This window comes from Oncorhynchus keta, chromosome 13, assembly GCF_023373465.1.
Source record: "Oncorhynchus keta strain PuntledgeMale-10-30-2019 chromosome 13, Oket_V2, whole genome shotgun sequence".
NCBI lineage: Eukaryota > Metazoa > Chordata > Actinopteri > Salmoniformes > Salmonidae > Oncorhynchus > Oncorhynchus keta.
The window spans coordinates 46,162,106-46,175,701 of record NC_068433.1 but is presented as its reverse complement, the minus strand read 5'-3'; the positions used below and the strand labels follow the sequence as shown (position 1 = coordinate 46,175,701).

Sequence of the window (13,596 nt, the reverse complement as noted above, 5' to 3'; positions counted from 1 at the left end):
ACTCCATGATCATGTTTCTATTACAATGCTAACCACCATCAACGCCATCGCCCACACCTTTATCTACACCTAACAACACACTAAATGAATAGATACCGGTTGTGCACAACATGTCTTGTCAGACCCGGAGAGTGACATGGTAACACAGGCGACAGAGACGCCGAGCAGAGATAAGATAAACTTACACAACTTGAAAATCTTATTGAGAACATCATGGAACTCATTCATCCCACATTACAGAACAGGAACTTTCCCGGTTTAATTAAGATTCTGCCCTCAGTTGACTTCTGTGGTTCTGTGCGGTGTCTGGTTCAAGTCCTGCAATAAAATGCCTTTCCTGTTTCCATTATCATGTTATAAAGTACGTGTTGGGTTGTGTTGTGTGCTTCTAGGTATAACAGTGATTCAATCTGTTATGAGTGAGGGTATTGTGAAATGACTTGTTTTGATCCCTTGAGCTCTGATAACTTTTATACATAGCAGAGCGGGGTTATATAGGGTTACATGCAGGTGTATAACCACGGACACAAATATAATAACACACACACAGGAAAACGTAAGATATCAATTCAGTTTAATTGAACATTTATTCAATAAACACTTTAAAAACTGTCCCACTGGAAATGAGCTCCCGTCCAACTCATTTCGATTCCAGGATCTGTAGAGCAGACCCTGTGACACGTACAATATGAACATCCATCCAATTCATTTCCTGTCTGCTTGACTGTAGAGTTGACATGTAGACATCGTGAAGACATTGAGGCATTGATCCCCAGTCATTATAACCGATTTCAAATGGTGCTAGAAGGCTGTAAGGGGCTCTAAACACCAGAGGAAATCAGTCATCCTTTAAAGGGGAGAGAGAGAGGATTGGCTCCAGTAGACTGATTGACACTACCAGAGGTCCAGTGCTGTTCTCCTGTCCCCAAGAACACTGATTTCAAATGGTGCTAGACACTGAGAACATTAATCTAAACCACCATGTGAAACCAGCCTCTGGGGGAAGACTTTCCCTGCCGGACAATAGGGATGCAGTGGACGCGCAGCAGTAGCAAATGATTTTGGAGGGTACTTTGCTTTTTTCTCTTTGGCCGTAATGACAAGTAGAAACTCTGTTTAGCAGTTGTGACATGGATGACAAGTAGACAGACAGTCCACTCATGTGGCTCAGCATTTTTATGATTCATCTTAACCAAAACACCAACACAATAAGTATCAGTATAAAGACATCTGTCAGTACAGAAAGTGATCGTGACAGTGCTTTGCTTTTGCCGGAAGTCATTCTGACAAATGTCGTTGCCATGGTAGCCCAGCTATGAGGACAGCTGACGGGTGACATCCTCCTCCACACTTCAGACACTACCCCTCTTAACAGAAGCGCTGTGAAGAACTGCAGTAACCTCATACAAACAATAGCATATCTTTAGATGCTATTCTCTTCACATCAACATAAAGAAAACATAACACATTACAATATTAGACAGTATAGGACAATGATACAATTTTGTATGCACAATTCATGACAACAATCATTATCTATCAACACCTGTAAGAAATACGTAACAACTATTTGTTATCTAACCAGTCTACTTCTATTCTGGAACTCATCCAGCAAACAGGAACACAATGTTACTCATCTACCCACCTGACTGTTGTTCTCAAAGCTCAGCAACCGCTCTGCCAACCAAGGGTCCTGCGAAAACACATAGAAACACCACATGACCACAGAGTGTGTGAGAGTGAGTGTAAGTGTGTGTTTGGGCAAACACTCCACATCCATGAGTAACCAAACAAACTACTCTCACAGCCACTAAACACTAGCCGTGTTATCCTACCTGTTTTACAGTGCTTGCCTCATAGCCTTCCAATAGCTTCCTTATTGTGTCCTGCTTACTGTACCTGTCCTGCAGGTATCTATGAACACGGTAGGGCACAGGCTGCTGTCCATGTGACAGGGTGACACCACTCTGCACCTCCCCAAACCCTATTTCTATTTACAATGGGGCTAGTGTTGACGATGACATCATGACCACACACAGACACACACACACACACGTGTTTCACGTAGGGCGTGGCAGGCAGCACACACACCTGTGTATCCCACCTGATTTTCATCATATCACATTCAGGTGGAGGAATGTACAGTGAGTGAACAGATCGCAGCAGGGGTGTTCAGTGTCGGAGAAAACGACTGGGACACAAAGAGCTCTGTGCTGTGTGGTTATGAGAACCGGGCCAAAACACTTAAGTAACCATGGCGTCGCCATGACAACACAGCTTAATAGCAGTCGGTCCAGTCAATCACAGGTGTCTGAATGCTGGGTGTTGGATGACCTATAATGGCCATATAGCATAGTATATGTCAGAGCATGTTGTAAAGAAAGAAAACAGTTGGATGGAACAGTATCATCACCACGTGACACGTTTCTACAATCCTGCCTTTGGACACCAGGGGGCAGCATAACATCTCATAAACCACACAATATGTAGTCACCCACCAGCACCAGTCCATCGCATGGTAGGGAAGAGGAAGGAGAGAAGCCAACCTCAAACCTAACAACAATAACACCCTGTGGGATGAATGAATAAGTAAGAGACACGTTTCATCTCTTATACCGCTCTCTTTCTCTCTCACCCCCTACCCCCCCCAATGTGAAAGGAGCCCTTGTGGAGCGTTGGCCGTTGTGCTCTCCCAGGAAGTGACATGCAGAGACAGAGACTCCCACACACCGGCCCGGCAGGCCCTAGCTGCCGCGGGTGACGGTGATGTCACTCAGGGTTTCAAAAAGAACAAGAAAGAGAGAGAGTGACCGTGGTGTGTTTATATAACAGCATGAATGGTGGTGGAGGGGGGTGGTGGGGTCATTTTCCTGAAAATGATATGAGATTCCTTTTTCAGGGAGAGGCCGGCCCATTCCTATGCTGGGTAGACTAGCATCTTTCTTTTGTCCAAACTTGTATGGGCACATCTGCCTTACGGAGCACCTATTTCATGAGATTAGACTTAATTTTATACACATCCAAAAAAGTGACAGAAGCTTAGTCATTTGTTAGTTTCAGAAAAGCGTGGAAACGGTGTGTGCTGCAAGTCGTCAAACACACATAAACGCCTCACACAAGAGGAGGAGACAGACAGACGGAGCTCTGTGGACGTGGGGTGACTGCGAGAGGGTAGACTATGGTCAAGGTGCATAAGAGGAGGATGAATGATGAAAGGAGATGGGGGATGATGGAGGGTTGACACTGATGGACAGGATGTTCTCATCATTACACAGGAAGAATTACTCACTGCTGGTATGATAATCAGACGACAAGGTTACCCCTCCTGCCGGATATGGCATTACTTACCTACGGTATGTGTATGTGTGTGTGTGCGTGCATGCGTGCGTGCGTGTGTGTGTCGATACGTGTGGGAGGGTAAAGGGACTATGAGTCATCAGTCAGAGCATCTTTCCCACCTTTATGACAACACATCTAATATAATGCAAATCAGTCATTTGATAAATGTGAGAAACACTGTTCCGATGGGACTCACTATAGCGGAATAGAGAGGACACACTGCTGAGGTGTTAACAGTGAGTCATCCAGAGCTTTATGAGGCCTGATGACTGACTCCTCTCTACATTCTCCTGTCTTCAACAGGCAGCACGTCAAACCCCTCTAACCCCCTGGGACGACATCATCACTGACCTGAGCGTATCCTTCATTCCCATAAAGATAGCATCTGAGCCATTATATTTACATAACTGTTCCAGGAACTGTGTAGCGGAATGCAGTGCTGAAGAGGCTCAAAGGAGTGACTGGCATTTCAGTGATTAATAGCTTCTGACTACTGATTAATACTGTAACGACCCAGGGTCAATACCTTGCCTCCTGGTCTTTTCAGAGCCCCTGGAAACTCTGGCTTAAGTCCCTTAATTGGATTCCTGATCAAGAAAGTCAATGGAAAGTCAATGGGAGAAGCTAAAGGAGGAGGTTGCACATTGAAACAGATCTTTCATGATAGAGTACACAGCCAACATGCACAGGTGTCCATGATGTGAATATTGGGTGTGTGTGTTTCTGTGTATGCGTGTGTGTGTGCACGCATGTTAATGTACGTAGGATGTTACAAAACAGGAGTGCCAACTGAGTAATGATAATGAAGGAGACTGCAGCCCCGTCAAAGCCCCTGTGCTGTACAGTATGTGAACCGTGACAGATGACGCTACACGTTCAGTACAGATGTGGTGATAAGGCATTAAACTGGATGATGGGGCCATTCTCTGAGGGCCATTCCTGGAGTTAACCAATAAAGACCCTCCATTACTGGATAAGTGTCTCTGTCAGTATCTCTTTCCAGATGATGCTGTTAAGCCTAGCATGTATCGCTGGGCTCATGTGTGTGTTAATGTACATTAGCGCGTGAGCGCTAGCTGTGCTATGGGTTCATGCATGGGCCATGCAGAGTAATAGGCTGTACTGATGGCAGGTATTAGCCCCTTGTGTGTTTGGAGCTATGCTAATGGAAGATCAGTCTGATGGAGGGAGAACAGAACATCCATCATGGTTGTGGAGTAAGTGTTTTTTTAAAATCAAATACTATCTAACAAGCATCTATGCAGTAAGCGAGGAATACAGTACAGTGCCAGACACTTGAATGCCACACACACACACACACACACACACACACACACACACACACACACACACACACACACACACACACACACACACACACACACACACACACACACACACACACACACACACACACACACACACACACACACAGGAAAATGAGCCCACGTCCTAAGACATGATTTAAGAGTTCCTGGCTTTTCAGAACACACACAAGGCAGGCTGACGTTTCTCCATAACCCTCCAAAGTATTTTTCCACTGTCAGAGAAAAAAAGGACAATAACAAGTGTGTCTCCTCGCTTTCTAGAGAATCTTAAACATCTGGCTTTGTTTGGATCCAGTTCCGGGAACGGGACGAACTTTGGTCCACTTTCTGTGCCACTTTAAGCCGGGAGGACAGGTCTTTCACGGAAACAGATAAACAATCTTAACAGCCTAATTGGAGGAGGGTTAAAAAATAGCCCTTGTTTTTCTGCGGATGAGACTGAAAGGCTCTGGAAATGTGCGAGAGGGAAAAACAGAGGCTCTCTTCACCTCCGGCTCAGGAGCAGGCTGCCAGGAAGCTAGGGGGGTACAGGCAGAGTTAGCCCAAGCCAGGCAGAGGGGGTGTGTTGTGGGGGTTCTGGGTGACCCCCAGAGGGGCTGGATGACGGCAGGGTGAGTCACTAAACCCGGATGACGGGTGGTAGCAGAGATTATGAGGCAGTCAGGGCTGCTGTGATCAGCCTCCTGTTTATCTCCACACCTCCCAACTGACAGTGTGTGTGTTTGTGTGTGTGTATTGCAAGAGAAGGGAAAGGGGGGAACCTTCCCCCTCCTTGGAATTAAGCTGAGACAAAACTCACACATTTTGACAAAGTGGTTCACGTTTACAGTAAACAAATTGTGCTATCGTAATTTGATCACTGTGTTGTCGCAGAGAATTTTGCAGTGCAACAGGAAATGCAAATTGTAGTGTATTCAAGGTTTAAAAAGGCTTGTTAAATTTGTAATTTCCACTTTAAATTGTCAGACTTAATAAAACATTTGTTTTAAATGAATCAACCCCTCCAAAAATGTCCATTAATTACAATTTACATAATAATTCACATTTCCTGTTGCTGCAGGATTATTTTTCATTACATTCTTAGTCTCTGACAAACATCTACCGCAGCAAACTGAGGACTGTTATTTTCTTACTAAAGCGCTAAAATCCATTTGAGATGGGACACATTTGCTTTTAGACACACACAGTCCAAAAAAAATGACCGCAGGCACACTCCCTGTTGGCCCATCGCCAAGGCAACTTCCCAAAAAGAGAGCTCCTTTTTACCGTAAACTCAATTTCCAGGAAACCCCAGCCAGCTTCAACAGCAGCCACGCTATGACTGTACAACATTGTTTATCAAGAGAGAAATATTCAAGTTCAGACATCTGATAGTACTGTGTAGGCGTGTGTTTGAGTGAGTGGGGAATGGTTGATGATTAGGCAAGAACTTTATGTCATGGTCTCCAGAGAAGAATATATAATTTCTCTATCATTGGAAATGCAGATGGAATATGAGCCAACTATTTCTGACCTCCCCCCTCCCTCCCCACCTCCTCTCTCTCAGGTGAATGCCAGCACCATAACGGTTCTCCTCAAAGACACCCAGTGTTTGCTTGCTGGCTCACGGCCAGTCCAAAGCCCTCTGAGTCTGAGCACTTCTCTCTTCCACCTCTAGAATCAACGCCAGTACATCTGAAGAGCATTCCTCAGGCTCCTCTTCTTCCCTACAAATCGTTCCTCAGGCTCCTCTCCTTCCCTACAAATCATTCCTCAGGCATCTCTCCCACGCTACAAATCAACGACTACAGGAAGGTTTTGATCTCTGCCTGCCTCAATATCTAAAGGTTCAATCACTCTGTGTCGCAGTGCCACGAGAGAGAGAGAGAGAGAGAGAGAGAGAGAGAGAGAGAGAGAGAGAGAGAGAGAGAGAGAGAGAGAGAGAGAGAGAGAGAGAGAGAGAGAGAGAGAGAGAGAGAGAGAGAGAGAGAGAGAGAGAGAGAGAGAAACGCTCGTCTTCTTCTTCCGACGAGGAGTAAGAGATATCGGACCAACTAGCAGCGTGGTAAGTGTTCATAGCTTTTAATATGTAAAACTGGACACTACAAAATACAAAATAACAAAGTGAAAGAACAAACGAAAATCGAAACAAACGAAACAGTCCCGTGTGGCACAAACACTAACACAGAAAATAAATCACCCACAACTCAAGAGTGAAAGACAGGCTACCTAAGTATGGTTCTCAATCAGGGACAACGATTGACAGCTGCCTCTGATTGAGAACCATACCAGGCCAAACACAGAAATACCAAATAATAGAAAAACTAACATAGACAACCCACCAAACTCACGCCCTGACCATACTAAAACAAAGACATAACAAAAGAACTAAGGTCAGAACGTGACAGAGAGAGTGAGAGAGAGAGAGAGAGAGAGAGAGAGAGAGAGAGAGAGAGAGAGAGAGAGAGAGAGAGAGAGAGAGAGAGAGAGACAGAGAGTGAGAGAGAGAGAGAGAGTGAGACAGAGAGAGAGAGAGAGTGAGACAGAGAGTGAGACAGAGAGAGAGAGAGAGAGAGAGAGAGAGAGAGAGAGAGAGTGAGAGAGAGAGAGAGAGAGAGAGAGAGAGAGAGAGAGAGAGAGAGAGAGAGAGAGAGAGAGAGAGACATAGGTGACACTAGCCATAGGTGTAAGAATATCCACATCTCAGAATGTTCTTTTGCCAGCGTATATGTACGTGGCTCCCAGCATATGATAAGCTTTGTCACAATATCTTTAATAATCTTAAATAATCTTTATAGATTAGATTATATCTTTATAGATTAGATCTTAAATAATCTTTAATAATTTAATAATCTTTATCTGATTATTCAGTTTTTAGTGCACTATAAGTACTATATAGGGCCCCTCCTCTAACGGCCATTAGAGTACACAGGTAGTGTGACGCAGGTAATCTCAGCAAAAAAACATCCTCTCACTGTCAACTGCATTTATTTTCAGCAAACTGAACATGTAAGTATTTGTATGAACATAACAAGATTCAACACCTGAGAAAAACTGAACAAGTTCAAAAGACATGTGACTAACAGAAATTGAACAATTTGTCCCTGAACAAAGGGGGGTTCAGAATCAAAAGTAACAGTCAATATCTGGTGTGGCCTCCAGCTGCATTAGGAACTGCAGTGCATCTCCTCCTCACAGACTGCACCTGATTTGCCAGTTCTTGCTGTGAGATGTTACCCCACTCTTCCACCAAGGCAGGTGCCCGGACAAGTTCCCGGACATTTCTGGGGGGAATGGACCTAGCCCTCACCCTCCGATCCAACAGGTCCCAGACGTGCTCAATGAGATTGAGATCCAGGCTCTTTGCTGGCCATGGTAGAACACTGACATTCCTGTCTTGCAGGAAATCACACACACAACGAGCAGTATGGCTGGTGGCATTGTCATGCTGGAGGGTCATGTCAGCATGAGCCTGCAGGAAGGGTACCACATGAGGGAGGAGGGTGTCTTCCCTGTAACGCACAGCGTTGAGATTGCCTGCAATGACATGATGGACCCTCCACCTCCAAATCAATCCCGGTCCAGAGTACAGGCCTCGATGTAACACTCATTCCTTTGACGATAAACGCGAATCCGACAATCAGCCCGGTGAGACAAAACCGTGACTCGTCAGTGAAGAGCACATTTTGCCAGTCCTGTCTGGTCCAGCGATGGTGGGTTTGTGCCCATAGGCAACGTAGTTGCCGGTGATGTCTGGTGAGGACCTGCCTTACAACCGGCCTACAAGCCCTCAGTCCAGCCTCTCTCATCCTATTGCGGACAGTCTGAGCACTGATGGAGGGATTGTGCGTTCCTGACGTAACTCATGCAGTTGTTGTTGCCATCCTGTACCGGTCCCGCAGGTTTGATGTTCGGATGTACTGATCCTGTGCAGGTGTTGTTACACGTGGTCTGCCACTGCGAGGATGATCAGCTGTCCATCGGGTCCATCGGGTCCACCCTGTAGCGCTGTCTTAGGCGTCTCACATTACGGACATTGTAATTTATTGCCCTGGCCACATCTGCAGTCCTCATGCCTCCTTGCAGCATGCCTAAGGCATGTTCACGCAGATGAGCAGGGACTCTGGGCATCTTTCTTTTGGTGTTTTTCAGAGTCAGTAGAAAGGCCTCTTTAAGCCTCCTAAGTTTTCATAACTGTGACCTTAATTGCCGACCGTCTGTAAGCTGTTAGTGTCTTAACGACCGTTCCACAGGTGCATGTTCATTAATTGTTTATGGTTCATTGAACAAGCACAGGAAACAGTGTTTAAACCCTTTACAATGAAGATCTGTGATCTATTTGGATTTTTACGAATTATCTTTGAAAGACAGGGTCCTGCAAAAGGGACAATTCTTTTTTTTGCTGAGTTTAGTACATGAAGCACAGGTACACGGCAGCACAACCTGGTGGTGTCATAAATGTACACACATGCTTTTCCAGTACTATAGTCATTTATCACCGCTGTTTACCTTGTCAGAAACATTTGTTCCTGGGAATAACCATCACACTGCTTGTATTGATCACCACCCCTTGTGTTTACAGTGTGCTGTCTGATCAGATAGGGAATAAGGAAAGAGGAAGCCTACTCTAAGACATGCAAACCCCCTCCTGGCAGCGAGCCAGAAGGAGAGGAGACACTCCATCATGCTCAGTGTCATGTAGAACATCACGCCGGCTTCCTCATATCATAGAAGGACATAGATTCTCTAAGTATACAATAACGTATGTCATCAGCTGTGATGACGTCATCCGACTACCATAGAAGAGTGTGTCACCACTTTGAGGAGGAAAACAGTGTGGAAATATTACAGCCCATATCTATTTCCAGACTTGAGGGTATGTTCTGGAACAAAAGGCCAGAAGCACTGAGCTCCAGTCTCCCTCACAGGAATTGTCCTCAACATTCTGCAGTTGCTAAGTGACCCCTGACCCTGTTGTTGCCAAGGGAACAATGATGCTAATAGGAGCTCTGACAGAGTGATAGCTACGGAGGGGTGTGTGTGTGGGTCAGGTGTGTCTATGGAACAGGCTGGCCTGGTTTCCCGCAACACTCAGGGCCTGATGTGTAGACACCCTTGGGGCCAGCCAAACAGTGACCGCGCTCCATCATGTGTGGGAGCGAGCTTCACCGCTTCAGAACTGAGAAAGTCGTCCCAGGTGAATTTGACTCGTAAACATGGACTACCACACATAAACACACCCGATGACATCAGCAAAACCGTTTGTTCCAACGGAAACAAACTGTTCTGGACAACCCCACATGGAAGTGATGTCATAGTCAAATCAAGTCACTTCCTGTGCTATTCTGAGAACACTCAATTGACGCCCACTGATGCTTTGTGTCTCTGTGTAAGGCCCACAAAAAACACGTCCCACGGAGGTGTATTTACCAGAGGTAGCAGAAAAGGGAATTCTCTGTTTTACAGTTACCAGTATAGGAGAGACACATAACTCATATTTACTAATTTGTTGACCTTCCCTTTACCCTAACCACAGTACTGGCCCCAACTCCCTCCATCCATCACACCTAAACAATCTATCTCTCTCTCTCTCTCTCTCTCTCTCTCTCTCTCTCTCTCTCTCTCTCTCTCTCTCTCTCTCTCTCTCTCTCTCTCTCTCTCTCTCTCTCTCTCTCTCTCTCTCTCTCTCTCTCTCTCTCTCTCTCTCTCTCTCTCTCTCTCTCTCTCTCTCTCTCTCTCTCTCTCTCTCTCTCTCTCTCTCTCTCTCTCTCTCTCTCTCTCTCTCTCTCTCTCTCTCTCTCTCTCTCTCTCTCTCTCTCTCTCTCTCTCTCTCTCTCTCTCTCTCTCTCTCTCTCTCTCTCTCTCTCTCTCCACACACCCACAAAAATGCATACTCTACACAATACCAACATACAATGAATAAATGCAGGCACTGACAGACACACAAATAAAAACATTCAGAATGGAAACACACACACACACACACACACACACACACACACACACACACACACACACACACACACACACACACACACACACACACACACACACACACACACACACACACACACACACACACACACACACACACACACACACACACACACACACACACACACACACACACACGTCATTAACAGGACATGACAAATGTATGGTCTTTAGTAAATAAATAGGTTTACGGTTTACTCACTGTCCCCTGTGGCGTACAGTAGAGCTGTTAGTCTGCTGACTTGATGGCAGCTTGTCATATCCTCCACAGCCTCCCATTTCCTGAGAAAGCACAAGTATACCAGCCGAGTCATCAATGTGTCAGTAGCTTTGATTTTGCGCTTACAAGAACACGATGTATGGCTACACAAGACAAGAGGGTCAGTGGTGGGGAATATCAAAATGACCTTCCTCCATGGGTGACCCCTCCGTCCACTCCTACCTCTGTCCACCTGGGTGAGTCTGGCCCCTCTCCTGTCCTCTCCTTTCTCTCCTCTGACTTCTGCTCTACCAAACACAGAGGGTATGTCTTTCTCAGCGACCAACAAAAACTGGTAGAGAAAAGGAATCACACAACCATGTGAGAATGTATGGCACTGCTAAGTAGTGTGTGTGTGTGTGTGTGTGTGTGTGTGTGTGTGTGTGTGTGTGTGTGTGTGTGTGTGTGTGTGTGTGTGTGTGTGTGTGTGTGTGTGTGTGTGTGTGTGTGTGTGTGTGTGTGTGTGTGTGTGTGAGAGAGACAGTACCTTTACTCCACCCCCTCTGACACTCCCTCTCTCTCTCCCACACACACACTTCATGCCCACAGGCAGGGCTGCAGTGTGTGTTCCTGGGCACAGCGTGATGCCAAACACTCCACTACAGGAAGCTGGAGAGGAGCCCAGCCAAGCCAGGAGGACTGGGAATACCAGGAGAAATGGGAATAGCCACAGGCTTGGGCACACCACAGGGCTGTTGACAACCAAACAGTAGAGACACTAACCAAACAGCGAAGAGGAAGTTTAAACATCCACATATTATCCACAGATTATTGTCAATCCCACCTTTCAGTTCCCAAGTGTTAGCTATTCCTTAAAGAGCATAATCCCTCAAAGTACTGTGGGTGATTGTTGGTCAAGTGGGGCAATTCCAATGTAGCCCCAATTTAGTCTGTCTGTGATAACAAAATGAGAGGCCTGTTTCCGTGGTGATGTAGGAACAGTGGAGGGTTCCACTCGAATGACCACGTCTCATATCTTTGTACACACTTGGCATTGTGGGAAACACACACACAACACACAAACACACACCACCAATGCAAACACAAAACACACCCACACAAACATCTCTTAAATCAACTCATGTACACATTACACATACGTAAACAACCATGCCATTGACCCTGACTTGTCTACCAACCCTGAAGTGGAGACCCAAGCTGACCTGACTTAATTTGGGCCACTCCAGAGGGCCACAAAGACAACTCCAGCCCCCTCAGCCCCCATACATCCAGAGCCATGAGAACAGGAGCTGATTTTCAATTAGAGAGACATGCTCTATGGCCATGATTACACCCCACAAACACAATGCTAAGTCTGACCAGCAGAGATAAGAGTGTGTGTGTATGTGTATATGTATATATATATATATGTGTGTTGTGTCACCTGAGAGACGAGCAGGCTTTAATCTTCCCTGGCCTCCCTCGTACAGTGAATCAGCCATACTGACAGAATGAGGCCTTTGTATTACAGCAGACAGACACACACACAGTAGGACAATCCAGGTGTGTTCCTCTATCATCTGAAGGACAGGGAGAAGGAAGTAGCCCCTACCTGAATTAGTCCAATATAAATCCCAAACTTTGCCATGCCCTTACCTTGTATGTAACAGTGTTGCTTGTGAAGATAAAGGTTCACGAGTGTGTGGGCGTTGCGGCGGGTGTTAGGTCAAGGTACAGTGGTGCGTGCCACACCCACCCCTCCCAGCCATTCACACGCTGATTCCAAGAATCATACGGAGGCGTGGGGAGGAGCCTCGCAAAAACTCAAAACAAGCTGAGTCAACAGCTATAGTTACCTCAGGTGTAGGTGTGTGTGTGTGTCTCTGTGAGTTTGGTCTCAGAAACCAGAATGTCTTGTCCATTCCAATGTCCCTTGGAGTCCCTTTCTAATTGATATGGGCTCCTAACTGAGTTGACCTGTTCACAATGGTACAGTAGGTTGGTTAACTCCCTCACTAGCCTCTCGTATTCCACAGCAATCAGAGGGGGAGGAGATATAATGAAGATATAATACCTCTGTCATTATCGGCAAATAGACAGACTACATCATAGTTCCTTACTAACGACTAAGCACAGAGCTGCACCATATTATCACTAACCTAGCCAAAGGGTAACCTAAAGCCAAGCTCTGGCAGTAGGTGAACAATTAGTTCTGAGAATAAGCGGCAGCATTTGAGTAATCACACGATTGAATAATCACACAGTCAACTTATTAAGATCAAGATCTGAATCTCCTCTGAATCTGTTCTGACTTGCAGTAATATGTTCCAATATGACTCCAAGTCCTTGAAACGAAAACACACTAACAAACTCCTGTTATATATTATAAACACAGAAAATGAAAATAGAAAAAGTAACCTACTGTTGCTGTGAGACTGTCAGCCACCTGCTCTCTTCACATCCTGTGTCCATTCTGAGAAAGAGGGATAGAGAGAGAGAGAGAGAGAGAAGGAGAGAGGGAAAAAGAGTGAGGGAAAGAGACAGGAGAGAGTAGAAATAGAGAGATAATGGGAGAGAAAGGGGAGAGAGACTGAGTGAGAGAGAACAGACAAAGAGAGAGAGAAAGAGAGAGAGAGAAAAACAGAGTAAGTTCCAGTGAGCTCCAGAGGGGGGGTCCCTGTCTGTCTCTCTTCCCCGGCGGAGTCCCTCTAAGTCCCTGAGGCTGTGCTGGAGCTCTCCTCTCAGCTGGTAAGTGTG

At 45.8% G+C, this 13,596-nt stretch overlaps 1 long non-coding RNA gene across 1 annotated transcript; it reads right to left on the bottom strand.

The window, feature by feature from the left end:
* Window positions 1-557: 557 nt before the first annotated feature.
* On the bottom strand, window positions 558-13,245 carry LOC118392424 (uncharacterized). Its single transcript, XR_008062925.1, has 5 exons — window positions 11,387-13,245; window positions 11,083-11,191; window positions 10,843-10,922; window positions 1,646-1,693; window positions 558-1,390 (listed from the first exon to the last, which is right to left on the bottom strand). It is a non-coding gene; the product is annotated as an uncharacterized LOC118392424 (long non-coding RNA).
* Between the last annotated feature and the right edge of the window lie 351 nt (window positions 13,246-13,596).